Below are 13,319 nucleotides of genomic sequence, written 5' to 3'. Positions count from 1 at the left end.
TGCTTGGAGAGCCAGGCTCACTGGCCCAGCCTCAGTGACACTGAAGGGACGGAGTGGGCACAGTTGGGCCTTAACGCATTGCTGGTTGATTTTCCTAAAGGAGTCCAGCAGGGCTGTGGGGGGCACCAAGAGCTTTCTGATCAGCGAAGCACATTGCTCTGTGCACGGCAGCCGTGTGTCGTCAGCACTGCTTTGTTTCTGGGGGAGAGTGGCCAACGGCACCCGTCATCAGCCAGGCCTTTCCCGGAAGGACAGAACTGGGGAGGTCAGAGATGGAAGTCAATTTGGTCTCCCTGTTTCTGGGTACGGGGCCTCAAGTTCTGTAGCCATTGAGGGCTGGGAACAGGAGCGGGAAGAGGAGCAGCCAGTCAGAGACTCAGTGCTCTTCAGCTACTGGACAATTCCCAGATCAGACTGATAACCAAGCACCCAACAAGATTAACTCAGCATTTACAAGAAGAAACAACGTTCAGTTACCTGCATACAACGGAACAGTTTTTAGAAACAGGAAAGATACAGCACCCCCCGCCCCCACCCCCCCACCACAATAAGCTGGTACTCATCAGTGCTGAAAGTTAAAGCAAATCGTCTGTTTATGACTTGAACCGGCACCTCTCAAAAGGTACCCGAGTGTCTAATAATGATAAACATCTGAAAAGATGTGCGACTTAGTCATCAGAGAAATGGCAGTTACAGACCACGGTGTGCTGGTGTGATGAGTGGAGAGAGGAGGCAGGTGGACAAGGGTGGGAGCAGGGGGCTCATCAGTCACTCTTACCTCTGTTTTCCTGCAAGTCGGCTCCTAGCTGAGCACTTAAAAAACCCCTCATCATTCAATCCTCTTCCCATCTGTGAACAGCGAGTCTTACCTGTGTTTTTTGAGAAGGACACAGGATCACGATGATTGCTTTGCTCTGAGGGCAGGGGTGTGTGGTCCTGTCCCTGCCGCTCCTGCTCCCATGCCCTGGTGGACTCTGGTGCTGGTCATGGCGTCCTGGCCCAGCCCTGCGGGAAGCCGGGAGCACGCTCAGACCTTGGCTGCGTGGATTCTCGGGCCCTGGGGCCTGAGTGGTCATGAGAAGCACCCCGCCTGCCACACGGCCCCAGGCACAATGGTGGTCACTGGCTCTGCACCCCTGCCCCGCCCACTGATGAATGGTAAAACAAACACAACATCTCTCCTACGTAGCTTACTGCAGTTTTAGCTCCTACGAGTTTTCCATTAGCTTTGCTTACAAGTTTTAAGGTGATTAGAAGGTTTTCTTTAGTCTTTCTTAGGTACTGATGCTGAAACAATGCCGTTCCCTGCCTGCTCCCATGGCCCACGTGGATCTCAGAACTCAGTCTGGGGTGGGGGTGGGGGGGTTGGGGTACAGAGGGAGGGGCTGCAAGGGCAGATAAGGTGGGAGGCCCCCCCACTCGGCCATGTTTGGGGACAGGTCCTCTTTGTTCTAAAGGAGACACGAGGGGACTCGCAAAGGGCTCAGACTTTGACCGGCCAAGTTGTGTCTGGAGGAGGCTGGTGTCCTGCAGGGCAAGCTTTTTCCCTTAAACACAATCTTATTCGGGTTCAGTCTAATTGATTAGGCCTTGTAATGGTTGCAAAGACAGAAGATTGGAGCTTTATAAACAAGCAGATAACTTTTTGTTAATATTTACATTTTAATTAAAGAAGTGATGTATGCTTGTAAAAATTAAACACAGAACCAAACCTAATAAGTAATCAAAATTTCATTCTTTCCTCCATCCCAAATCCCACCTTTTTTTTTCTGGAGGGAGCCGCCACTGTAAATGGTTTGTGCTTTATCCTTCCAGAACTTGTCAACATACACATGAGAACACTTATGCAGTTTCTGAAAACATTTATGTGTCATGACGTCTGTCTGTGGGACTTGATTTTAACCTGCTTGGGGTCTTTTAGCATACACATACCTACCTTGTTTAAAAAGACGTAGCCTCCTCTTTCATGCATGTTCTAAAGAACGTGATTGGACGTACGTGTACGTACAAACATGTGCACACGTGCGCACACACACACACAAGCTTTGTAAGAAGTCTGGCTGATGATTCCAGAGTGTGATGCCTGGCTCTGGTTTTCAGTTTCCTAGACCCAGAGTGTGCTTTCATGACCTGAGATATGTGTGTCTTCTCAGAAAGTGTAACTGGCATGCTCATCCTTCTGTTCAGGGGCTGGGTGAAGGGGGTCGGGTGAGCGCAGTGGGCACAATTGGCAGAGAGCAAGGCTCACCCTCTCGGACACTGCATCAGTGTGAGCGGCCCTGCCTGGCCCAGGCCGCCCCCCTGCTGGAAGGTAGACTTTGCCCCCTGCCCGTGTAGAGCCCCTGGCTGGTGCTGTTTGTAGGTTGGGGGTGGGGTGGGGTAGGCTCTGCAAGAACAGTGGCCTAGGCCGGATTCCCTTGCCACCCAGGAGCGTCTGTTTTTTGGAACATTCCACACTGTGTTCCTCTCGTTGGGACACATGTAAGGGTATGTGCACACGTGGTTACGTTCAGCTGGTCACCAGAGTCCAGTAACAGAGCCGTGTCCTTCCAGCACGTAAAGAGCAAGCACAGCAGAGGCACAAGCAGGCGGAGGCCTTGGTCTGACTCTGCCCCACCACGAGGCCCCGTGTCCCCGAGACACCGTCTGCCTGACAGCCCCTTGTCTCCTGGTGAACAGAGCCGAGGCTAGAGAGTCCTCTGGAGCCCTCTCGGAGCCTGAGCACCCACATAGCTCACTCTGCTCCAAGGGGTCTGGCTGCCCCAGGGACGGGCGTCCGGTCTGGAGCTGCCTTTCCACACTCGGTTCCGGCCTGCCTGAACCAGTCTGAACTGAACCTGCAGTTCAGTCCAGTCTCCCGCTGGCTTGTGTGTTAATTTACATTCAGAAGCATGTCCTTGGAAGCACAGGGACCCCAGGGCCAAGGCAGGTGGGTGCTAGACAGAGGCTGGCCTGTGAGTGCCGGTTGCGTTGTCCACCTGTGGCCCCTTCTCAGCTTCAGCGCTGCTTTGCTGTCCTCCCAGTCCCCCAGCAAAGTGAGCTTCTCTCAAGGGAACCACTGGCTGCAAGGAGACCCGGGAGGAGGGAGGCCCTGCCCAGCTGCCCACCTATCCCTCGCTATCACAGATAACTTGCCTTAAGAGCTTCTTGGATTTTGTAGACAATCATATCACCTACGGGTTATGATTGTCTAAAAAGAAGGAAAGCTGGTTTCCTTCTTTTTCACCCTGATTTCTGTTACTTCTTTCCTTGTCTCATCACGGAGGCTGCAGTGAGCTCTCTGAGGATTAGGGGCCTCAAGGGTGGACGTCCCTAAACAGTCATGGATGGCACTGTCATCGGGGGCTTTTCCTGAAGCTCATGACATAATCATGTTTTTTCTTTTTTAGTCTCTATTGACAATGATTAGATCAATTGAATTTCTATGGTAGATCGTCCTGTGTCCTGCCATAAACCAAACTTGGTCATGACGTTTTGTTTCCGTTAACTACATGATGAAATCAGTTTGCTAAGATATATTTATTGCATATGTCTGTGTTCACACATCTGATTGACCTGTTAAGTAACAGGCCATGGATAGAGGAGCCTGGTAGGCTACAGTCCATGGGGTTGCAAAGAGTCAGACACAACTTAGCAACAAAACAGCAACAGCAAACCGTCAGACCGTCCTTGCATTCTTGGAGCAGACCCCGCTGGGTCCTGCCATGTTGTCTTTTTAATGTGCTGTGAGATTCTGTTTGCTAATTTTTAAAGGAAGTTTTGTATTTATTTTCATAAGTAAGGAGTAATGGTTCTCAAAGTTTTGGTCTCTTTACACTCTTAAAAGATTACTGGGGACCATATAAAGCCCTTGCTTTTGTAAGGTATAACTTCCGTTGTTCTCAGCTGAGGGTGATCCTTCCTCTACACAGGGGTACATTTGGTGATGTCAGGAGAGGTTTTTGGTTGACACCGCTGGTGTGTTGGGTGTTTCTACGGGTGTCTCGTGGGTAGAAGGCAGATGTCCTGTGATGCACAGAACAGCCCCACAGCAGCCCTATGACAGAGGTCCCAAATGTCAGCAATGCCACAGTAGCACAGAACATTTAAAAATTTTATTTAATGATTCATTCACTTAAAAGAGCAGCAATAAACCCATTACATGTTAACATAAAGAATATTTTTTAATAAAAACTATATTTGAGCAAACTCCAGGAGATAGTGAAGGACAAAGAAACCTGGTGTGCTGCAGTCTATGGGGTCACAAAGAGTTGGACCCTGAAAAACAACATTTTCCAAAACTGAAAAAAAATATAATGAGGAGAGAGATGTTGTTTTATATATTCCTTGTTGGTGGTGGTGTTCAGTCGCTAAGTTGTGTCTGACTCTTTGTGACCCCGTGGACTGCAGCACGCCAGGCTCCTGTGTCCTCTGCTATCTCCTGGAGTTTGCTCAAACCCATGTCCATCAAGTCGGTGATGCAATCCGGCCATCTTATCCTCTGTTGGCCCTTTCTCCTCCTCCCCTCAATCTTTCCCAGCATCAGGGTCTTTTCCAGTGAGTCAACTCTTTGCATCAGGTGGCCAAAGTATTGCAGCTTCCGCATCAATCCTTCTAATGAATATTCAGGGTTGGTTTCCTTTAGGATTGACTGGTTTGATTTCCTTGCAGTACAGGGAACTCTCAAGAGTTTTCTTCAGCACCACAATTTGAATGTATCAATTCTTTAGTACTCAGCCTTCTTTATGATCCAACTCTCACATCCATACGTGACTGCTGGAACACCATGACTTTGACTATATGGACTTTTGTTGGCAAAGCAGTGTCTCTGCTTTCTAATATGCTGTCCAGGTTTGTCATAGCTTTCCTTCCAAGGAGCACGGGTCTTTTAGTTTCATGGCTGCAGTGACTATTCACAGTGATTTTGGAGCCCAAGAAAATAAAATCTTGTCACTGCTTCCACTTTTTCCCCTTCTCTTTGCCATGAAGTGATGGGACTGGATGCCATGATCTCTGTTTTTTGAATGTTAAATTTTAAGCCACTTTTTTTTTCCACTCTCCTCTTTCACTTTCATCAAGAGGCTCTTTGGTCCCTCTTCACTTTCTGCCCTTAGAGTGGTATTATCTACATATCTTAAGTTGTTGATATTTCCCCCAGCAATCTTGATTTCAGCTTGGGATTCATCCAGCCTGAAATTTCAGATGATGTACTCTGCATAGAAGTTAGATAAGCAGGGTGACAACATACAGCCTTAACATACTCATTTCCCAATTTTGAACCAGTCCATTGTAATATGTCTGGATCTGAATGTTGCTTCTTGACCTGCATACAGGTTTCTCAGGAGATAGGTAAAGGGAAGTTGCTCAGTTGTGTACGACTCTTCATGACCCCATGGACTGTAGCCTGCCAGTCTTCTCCTATGGAATTTTCCAGGCAAGAATACTGGAGCGAGTTGCCATTTCCTTCTCCAGGGGCTCTTCTGGACCCAGGGATCGAACCCAAGTCACCCGCATTGCAGGTAGACTCTTTACAATCTGAGCCACCAGGGAAGCCCCTTTCCTTTAAAATTTTTCAACTGTTTGTTATGTTCCACACAGTCAGAGGCTTTAGCACAATCAGTGAAGCAGAAGTAGATGTTTCTCTTGCTTTTTCGATGAACCAGCCGATGTTGGCAATTTGATCTCTGGTTTCTCTGCCTTTTCTAAATCCAGCTTGAACATCTGGAAGTTCTTGTTTTGCGTACTATTGAAGTCTGGCCTGGAGAATTTTGAGTATTAGTTTGCTAGCATGTGAAATGAGCACAATTATATGGTAATTTGAACATTCTTTGGCATTGCCCTTCTTTAAGATTGGAATGAAAACAGACCTTTTCCAGTCCTGTGGCCACTGCTGAGTTTTCCAAATTTGCTGGCATATTGAGTGCAGCACTTTCACAGCATCATCTTTTAGGGTTTGAAACAGCTCAGCCGGAATCCCATCGCCTCCACTAGCTTTGTTCGCAGTGTTGCTTCCTAAGGCCCACTTGACCTCGCACTTAAGGATGTCTGGCACCAGGTGAGTGATCACACCATCGTGGTTATTTGGGTCATCAAGACCTTTTTTGTATAGTTCTTCTGTGTACTTTTTTGCCACCTCTTCTTAACCTCTTCTGCTCCCGTTAGGTCCTTACTGTTCCTGTCCTTTATCAGGCCCATCCTTGCATGAAATGTGCCCTTGTTACCTCCAGTTTTCTTGAAGAGATCTCTAGCCTTTCCCATTCTATTGTGTTCTTCTTTTTGGCATTGTTCATTGAAGAAGGCCTTTTTATCTCTCCTTGCTATTCTCTGGAACTCTGTGTTCAGTTGGGTATACCTTTCTCTTTCTCCTTTGCCTTTGCTTCTCTTCTTTCCTCAGCTATTTGTAAATTTATATTACTACAATGTAGTAGATCTCTCAAGCATATGACCCAATAGGAGACCCCTGAAGTATCTGCAGATGGTGAAGGACAGGGAGGCCTGGTGTGCTACTCTCCATGGAGTCGCAAAGAGCCAGACAGGGCCGAGCGACTGGACTGAACTATCTGGCTCTGCATTCAGTTCGCTTTACTGTGCAGTTTGGTGGAGCTAGTGACGAAAACTCCGCTTTACCAAGAATGTGCTTGGAAAACAGATGAGTCTGATCCCACGACAGGGTCTTAGGGTCCCCTGGGCTTCCCAGATCACTCCTGAGAACCGTTGTTTAGACAAATTCCCCTTTTTCTGTGTTCATTCTCACATTGTGAATTCAGGGTCACACTTCCTTCATAAAAAGGCACTTGGAAATTTCCTTCTCTGTGTTCTGGAGAAGGTTAGATTATGTTAAGACAATTTGATCTTACAGGGTTGGTAAAATTCTCTTCTGAGCCATCTGGGTTTGGTATCTTTCATTAATTTTTAATTCTATAAAATTAGGTCTGCTCAGACTTTCTGTCTTTTCTGTGGTCACTGTTTTTATAAAGAAAAAAAAAATTTTCTCTTAGAAAATTCTTTATGTCACCCAAGTTTTCAAGTTTATTTGCATAGAGATGTACAGTTATTTCCATGATTTTTTTAAAACTCTATTTTCTTTTGACGGTTATTCTCATTCTTTGTGCATTCTTTGTGCGTTCTGCCTTTCTTTAGTTTATTTTTCTTGCTATAGGGAACTTACCTGTTTTATTGATTTTTTTCCAAAACCAGCTTTTAAGCTTTAGTCATTAATTAGAATACTTTTTTCCTAACTCATTTTTGCTTTTACTTTTATTAATTCCTTCAGTTACTTTTTAATTTTCTTCTAACTTTCTGAATTGGAGGCTTAACTCTCTTATTTTCATGTTCTCATTTCTAAAGATTTAAAGTATTTAATGTGATAAATTTTTCTCTTAAGTACTGCTTTCGTTTTCATTGTGTTTTCTAGGAATTTTGCAGTTGGGGTCTCTACTTTTCCTGGAGAGTAACTTGTCAGGGGAGAACACTGACATTTTGGGGCAAGGGAGCAGGCCTTTTCTGTTTCCTGATTTTGTTATTCATTTCTAGGCAATATTGTTTGCATCTTACTTCCTGTTTAGGATTGGTTGAAAATGTCTTCATTGCTTAATTCATGGGCACTGTTTGTGAACGCTTCTGTAAGCAGCTGAGAGAAAGTGCGTCCTGTCTTATCAAGTACAGGCCTGGCTGCTTGTCCTCCAGCTGCACATCAACGGGCGGCATCATCTGAGGTCTCTCTTGGTTCTGAAACACTATTCTTTCCTGGATTCAGAGCAATGTACTGACATCTCCTATTACCAGGAGATGCTTTGATTTGTTTCTGTGGTATCCCCGTGATTTCTGCTTCCTGAAACGTGAAGCTGCATTGCTTGGTCTGTAGAGCTAAACTTACATCTCCCTTGAGAATTTTAGTTTCTAGCATTATAAATAGTCCTGCTTTGTGTCATTTAATTTCACTTGCCTGACATTTTCTTCTCCAATATCAAGATTTTGGACCCTATTTTTTGAGCATTCCTCATGTATATTTATTCATTGTTTTCAATCCTGCTGCACTGTTTTGGTTGAACTATTCTCTTACACCTAGCAGGGCTGAACTTTTGAAAAATTTTATTTTTAATTGGAGAATAACTTCAATATTGTGTTAATTTCTGCCATACATCAACATGAGTCAGCCATAGGTATACGTATGTGTCCTCCCTCTTGAGCCCCCCTCGCCATCCCACTCCTCTAAATTGTCACAGGGCACCAGATTTGGGTCCCCTGCTTCGTACAGCAACTCCCCGCTGGCTACCTATTTTACATACGGTAATATGATGGGAATGTGTATGATTCAGTGCTGCTCGCAAGAAAATGCTTCCCATTGTGTAAGTGGTCTTCATCCCTTTGTGCTGACCTGACCCATGCGTTTGGATTAATGCCGTCAGTATTCTGTGTATTTGGGGGGTGAATACGGATGGAGTGGTACGCATACACAGACACATTCCCCTGTTCTCTTCGTGGTGTCTGTTCTTGGCCTTTCTAGTATCTCGTTTTGTGTTTGGTGATGCTGACCTGACAGTCAGGAAAGTGCTCTTGGCATTAGTGGTTACCTAGTGTGAGCAGATTTATGTCAGATCCAGAGTCCCCTCCTTTCAGATAATGTCTATTGTTTTTCTCCTGAGAGCGACAGTAAGATGCCCTGTGGCCTCCCTCCCCGCGCCGTTCCCTTCCCTGGCACCTGCTCCCGACCGCCCTGCACACCCGGGCCGCCTCGGTGTACCTGCTGCTGCTCGTGGAGTGATGGGGTCACCCTGCTTCTGCCACGCCTCCTCCACACCCTCCCCTGCCCTGCCTGGTTGTTGAGCGCACAGCGTGTCTTGTCAGGTCAGCCCCCTGTGCTCGGACTCCTCTGTCCCCTGCAGCACATCGCAGCCCCTCGCTGGGCCTTCTGGTGGCCCGGGCACGGCCTCCAGTCCTGTCACAGGCACAGGCTTGGGCACAGAGCCACCTGTCCCCATGTGCCAACCCTCTTCACGGCTCCAGGACCTCTCTCGGCTCCTAGTCTGTGTCTCGATCTTACTCTCTCAGGCCAGCGTTCTTCCTGTGGGTGTTTGTGTGTCTTTCCTTTGCCTGCAGTTTCTGTCTTTCTGTGGTACTGTGTCTTAGCTTTGCTTATCTCCTGTGTTCTAGCACGCGACTGGACCTGTAGACTGCTGTGTATGCTTGTCGCCATCACTGACGAGCTTGGACTTCCTGCTCATAATCATCTCGTTACCATCCTTCTCCTTTGCTTTCCCGCCTGCTCTTGAATTTTGCATGTTGAACCTGTTCAACTCACTCCTCCCCATGGTACCCATCCTTCTGACTCTGGGATGTTTCAAATAATGTGAAAACCTGAGGACCAGGATTTGGGCACACGGTGTTTTCACGCCCGCTCTCTGGCACATGCGGTGCCATGCCGGGTGTTTGCCCTTGTGCCCTCTCAGAGTCCCTGCTGTGACCAGACAGGCTCTGGGCATCATCTGCAAATGAGGGATAGGGAGCCCCAGGGGTGACACTGGAGTGGGCAGCAGGGCACTTGGGCCCCAGCTGTGGCGCTCCCCACCTGCTCCTCACTCCCCGCCCCTGGCCTCCCAGGACCGTCAGCTGGCCTTTTTATCCCCTTCCTTCTCTGCCATAGATGCTGACAGTTATTGCAGCAGCCCAGCGGGTGCATAAGTCCCTGCTGGTCACCAACCACAGCCACCACACTCCTGCTTCGCACACCCCCGAGCACAGGGCCCTTCCTGTGGCAGCTCCTGCTCTGGCTTATGCGTGTGTGTGTGTGTGTGTGTGTGTGTGGCTTCCTCTGTGAGGGTGGGGCTCAGGGATGCCGGGGACACCAGGAACTTGGCTTTATTGGGGCGGTGAAGGACCTTGCAGCAGCTCCACTGTTTGGCACCTTGACAGCTTTTTTCAGTTGTCGGCTGTGCTTCTGTTTATCAGTAACTGGCCCCAGGTGGTTGGTTCTCTGAGTGAGTCTCCAGGGATCTTGCCTATCGTTTCCCGACCTCTGGAGTCTCAGGATGGGCCAGTGGGTATCGGGGGAGGTAGGCATGTCCCAGAGCCACAGTGCTGGGTGGATGTGGTGGGGAACGTCCCAGAGCACGGGGCGGGGTGGGGGGACATCCTGGGAGGTCAGCAGAAGGTGCAGGTGTGAGGATACCTCTGTGTCTTGATGCCGCTCTCGTGAAGGTTTAACGAACACTTGGTGGGTCATTGTGAGAAAGTTGGCTTCTTTGTTTGAGGTGAAACCAGAATCCTTCCCCCAGGATCTGGGTGTGAGGAGCTGAAGTCGGAGGAAGGAGGGAGCATTGGTGGCTGGTGCCAGTGAGCTGGGGGCCAGGGAGGACCATCTGGATGTTTTCTCTCTGCTGTAGGTACTTCATATGCACTGGAAAAATGCTGTAACCAGCGACATGTGTTGTCTGTCTTAGAAGTCAGGTTGCTTATAAAGAACCTGCCTGTCAGTGGTTGCGGAACAGGCCCTGGTCTGGGCTCCGGTGGCTGCTGGGAGGGTCTGCTGCTCTGTGGGTATGGGCCGTTGGTGTCCACTGGGGTTTGTCAGCTTGGAGAGAACCTGGCCACCATGACCGTGGACCTGCCCAGGCCCCCTAGGTCGGGCCGTCCCAGCCAGAGGTCAGGCGCCCAGTGGGGAGGGTGAAGCACTGAGCCTGGAAACAGGTTCAGCTGAGATCTTATTCAACAGTCGCTAACTGCAGGAAAGGGCCAGTCACGTCCCTTGTGCTGCTCGGGTCAGGGGTGGGCGAGCAGCCTGCAGACCTCTGTTTGGTGAGGGCAGAGGCTCCTGGGGGGTCAGAGGCTCCTGGGGGAGGTGACACAGAGAAACATGAAATATGCTAAAGACCCACGTTGGGACCCTCTGTCCTTTGCCAATTTCTAGGGGTCCTTCCCAGCTTCCAGGGTTGCATTCCAGTGGGCAGTGGTGGGATGGGGGCTGAGGCGACAGCAATAAACAGATGAACACCAAAATGCCAGGTGACAGTTGCTGACAGGAGCCTGACTGGGGGTGTGGCAGGGTGGCAGGTGGGGTGAATGCTGCGGGAGAACAGACAGCCCCTCCCAGGGGGGCAGCAGGGGACAGTGGGCCCCAGCAGGAGTGGGCTGGAGGAGGGTCAGACGGATGGAGGGACAGCTGGTGGACACAGTGCAGCTGGTGGGGAGTGGGGGGTGTGTGGACGGCAGGCCCAGCAGCCAGGGGGTAGGGGATTTGTTCTCGGTTCATTGGGGCCCCCAGCAGATGCCTGGCATGGTCACAGCCTTTGCTGGACAGGGAGGCCCCAGCTGACTCAGGTTGGCGGGGGACTCTAGTGAAGGTCGGGAAGGGGTGGGCTGGGTGGCAGCACTGGGCAGAGAGCAGCTTGGCTTGCAGGGGGGTGAGTGGGTGCATGTGTGGGGATGCATGTGTGGGATGCATCTGTGGGTGTGTGCGGTTCACCCATGTGCGCGCGCACATGTGTGGTGCACACGTGTGGGGTACGTATGGGTACACGTGTGTGTGTGTGCATGTGGGATGCACATGATGCACACACATGTGGGATGTATCTGTGGGCATGCGTGTGGTGCACACGCATGTGTGGAGGAGGAGGGAAGGTGGGAGGCAGGTGTGCAGTGCGCCAGCCCCCAGCCGCAGCTGAGTGCCATGGGAGATGTGGGGAGGGCACGGTGCTAATCCTGCCTTGTGCTCCGAGCTGGAATGTGTGGGAACATGCCTGGGCCAGGAGGGTGGCCCAGGGCGGTTGTGTTTCACCAGGATTGGGTTTGGCCTGGCAGGAGCCTCTTATCTCAACCCTGTCTTCAGACACCACCTGTGACCCTGGTGGGGGGAGTCACAGGCTCTGGGGTCCAGGGCCTTGGGGGCGCCTGCACCAGCCATCCTCCTGCAGGTGAGGAGCCGGAGGCTGGGTGTGCGTGTCTGTGTTTGCACGCGTGTCTGCATGTGCACATGTGTCTGTGTGAACGGTAGCCTGTCCGAGGCTGATAGTTCGGGTCCCTGGAGCTGCCCTTTTGGACTTGGGGTCTGTCTCAGACCCCGCCCTGCGACCTGGCGATGTGGGTACAAGGGTGTCTGAGACATTGTTTTCTTGCATTTGACTTTTTAGAGTCAAAAACCTGTGCAAGTGGCAGAAGTTGTAAAGTGTTGCCCAGAGACTGGGGCTGGGGCTCCTGTCCTTGGGGGCGGGGTTGCAGGGTGAAGGGGGCCCTGGGGCTCCAGTGAGGGGCTGGGGAGGCAGTTGCTTGGGTGACCAGCCTCCAGCCGTGGATGGATCCCAGTCCTGGTCAGCATGACTGGGACCAGGGTGCTGTGTGCCCAGCTGGGCCCTGGTGGGTGAGCTCTCCTGTTCTAACCACAAGCCTCTGCTCTCCTCCCAACACTGTGGGGACATCAGGACCCATGATGCAACTGTCCCCGAGAGGACCATCTGTCATTGGGCATTTATGCTGCGAAAGGACACGTGAGGCCAAGAGAACACGGGTGTGTGTGCTCAGAAGGGTAGCGTGAGAACCCAGTGCATTCTGGGCACGGCCTCCACAGCTCCCTGTTCAAGTGTAGACAGGATTGAAATGGGAGTGCAGAAGCCAGAGCCACATTCATGAACCGCTGGAGAGTCGTAAACTGATCAGGTTAATTTGTAACAGTCTCAAGATCTACCCTTTAATCACCTTTGCCCCAGACTTCCACATCTGCTGGGAGCAGCTTCAGCCCCTGCGCAGGTGCTCTAAGAAATCAGCACAGGTCAGTGTTTCTCCTGTTAATAGTAAGACAGTCCACAGCAGGGGTGGTAGCTCCATGGAGCCACAGGGACTCAGGACTCTGACTCCTCAGTCCACAGCTTCTGTCCTCCTGGTTGTGACCTACTGGTCTCAAGAAGGCTGCTCCCCCCCTTGCCATTTCATCTTCATTCCAGGTAGGAAGGAAGAGTGCATATCTGGGCCGTTTCCTTTTAAAGGGCTTTCCCCCAAGTTCCCTTCAGTGGCCTCCACCTCCCTCTTCCTGGCCAGACACGGGGTTCCCACTGGTCCCCTCTCCTTCCTGGCTGGGCCTGTGCCTGTGGACAGGATGTCTGTCCAGTTGGTACAGAAGCAGCTCCTTCTGCCACTTGGCAGAGCAGTCATTTTCCAGGAACTGTGTGTGTCCTTGACCCTTGGCCTGAATTTGGATTCTCTGTCCTCCCTCCTCACTGCTCTGCACGTGGGTGGCTCTTCACCGTGGACTTGCACTGCTTCTTTCAGTGTGGGGGCTGGTCAAGTCCCGGCTTCCAGTCTCTGAAAATAAGAAAAAGAAGGAGGCAGCCACAGTCTCTGGCTCCTCTCCG

The 13,319-nt window shown here is 50.4% G+C and overlaps 1 protein-coding gene across 3 annotated transcripts in view; it reads left to right on the top strand.

Moving 5' to 3' along the window:
* The window catches only part of AGPAT3 (1-acylglycerol-3-phosphate O-acyltransferase 3), an 85,986-nt gene that overhangs the window by 24,836 nt on the left and 47,831 nt on the right, over positions 1-13,319 (top strand). The gene's annotated exons all lie outside the window — the stretch shown is intronic.

This window comes from Bos grunniens, chromosome 1 (assembly GCF_055505025.1).
Source record: "Bos grunniens cultivar Pamir isolate PY7600 chromosome 1, Bosgru_T2T1.0, whole genome shotgun sequence".
Lineage (NCBI taxonomy): Eukaryota > Metazoa > Chordata > Mammalia > Artiodactyla > Bovidae > Bos > Bos grunniens.
This window is presented reverse-complemented; position numbering and strand designations above follow the sequence as displayed.